The 1,622-nt window shown below is 37.1% G+C and overlaps 1 non-coding gene across 1 annotated transcript; it reads left to right on the top strand.

Moving 5' to 3' along the window:
- Positions 1–372: 372 nt before the first annotated feature.
- Positions 373–478, top strand: LOC140851300 (small nucleolar RNA R71). The gene has a single exon (XR_012134052.1). It is a non-coding gene; the product is annotated as a small nucleolar RNA R71 (small nucleolar RNA).
- Positions 479–1,622: the final 1,144 nt, after the last annotated feature.

Genomic DNA, 1,622 nt, shown 5'->3' with positions numbered 1-1,622 from the left:
GGCTAGGCATTCACTAACAAAATGGTTCGGATTTGCACACAATGCACAAACTTCTTGGATTGGGTTAGGTGGAATCGAAGATTGTCCAGTATTTAGAAGACGGTCTAATTTTTGGGACAGTTCATCTACCTTACTGTGGATATCCATGACGTTTTCAATCTGATAAATTCCACTTCTTTTTTGTTGAAGCATGGGTTGTTCTCTAGAAGTGGCAGACATATGATGTAGGGAATTCTCACTGAGTGTTTCAAAGAGCTGCCAGGCTTCACCTCACTCTTTAGCATGAATGTCCCACCACATGATGCATCAACCATTTGTCGGTGTTTCTCTGATAGACCATCATAAAAATACTGACAAAGTTGCCATTTAGAGACAGCATGGTGTGGACATTTACGAATGAGGTCCCTTAACCTTTCTCATGTCTCATGAAAAAGTTCACCCTCTAATTGAAAAAAACTAGTGATAGCTTTTCTAATTTGATTTATTTTTTCGATTGGAAAGTATTTTTTTAGAAATTCTCTCTGAAGCTGATCCCAAGTTGAAATGGTTATAGAGTCTCAGGAGTTTAACCAATGTTTGGCTTTGTCCTTAAGTGAGAAAGAGAACAGTTTCAACTTAAGGGCATCATCTGAGAAGTTTTGGATTTTTACTGTGGTACAAATTTCAAAAAATTTATCCAAGTGTTTGTATGGGTCCTCGTTACTAAGTCCATAGAACAATGGCAATATTTGAATAATACTTGTTGCTCCTAGATTGATTTTGATGATTACAAAGCAGATTGAAGGGATACAAATAATTTTAAAATGAAAAAGTCCTTATGCTCTTCAAGGGCAAAATCATAATTTCACTAAAATCCTGATTTGATAATACCATTTGGTAGAACAAATGATTTGAAATCTATTGGTGAAAATTTCATTATGTTTGGACTTATATTTTTGAAGTTATGAAGGTTTGAAGTGCATGAGTCGACTCATGAGTCAACTCATGGCACTATGAGCTGATTGGCACGCAAAAATTACTCATGGCACGCTAGTTTTCTGGCTTGGCACGACCTGTGAGTCGACTCATGAGTTGACCCACAAGGCATGAGTCGACTCATGAGTCGACCCCTGCTGATTTGGGCCAAGAATTTCCAGAAACGCATTCTCTGATTTTTGCAACAGAGGTCGACTCATGAGTCGACCCCTGAAGCATGAGTCGACTCATGAGTCGACTCCTGCGATGGAAAATTTCAGCAACGGCTATTTTTTTGCCCATTTTAATTGCCTTTTATGCTTCCTAAAAATCCTCTAACGGCTCTTTATCTGCCTAAATTGTTTTCTCTTGCTACTAATGAAATAAAATACCTCAAATGTTGAAAGAAATTGCAGATTAAATAGCAGATCAAATTGGAGAGAAAAAGAAGAAGATCAATCGGCAGATCAAAAGAGAGATAAAATTCATTGAGAGGATCCACGAGATAATTTGAGAGAAAAAGAAAAGAGGATCCAAAATCTACAAGAGAGATTGTGAAAGAGAAAAGCAAGAGCATTCAAGAGGATCTTTCAAGCTTATTGTTCAACCTTGATCTAGAGATCTTTCAAAGTTTTCAAGAGATCTTCAATCAACAATCAACCTCTTCT

Source organism: Elaeis guineensis, chromosome 8, assembly GCF_000442705.2.
Source record: "Elaeis guineensis isolate ETL-2024a chromosome 8, EG11, whole genome shotgun sequence".
In the NCBI taxonomy this organism is placed as follows: Eukaryota; Viridiplantae; Streptophyta; class Magnoliopsida; order Arecales; family Arecaceae; genus Elaeis; species Elaeis guineensis.
The sequence above is the reverse complement of the archived record's forward strand: the minus strand, read 5'-3'. Positions and strand labels throughout refer to the sequence as shown.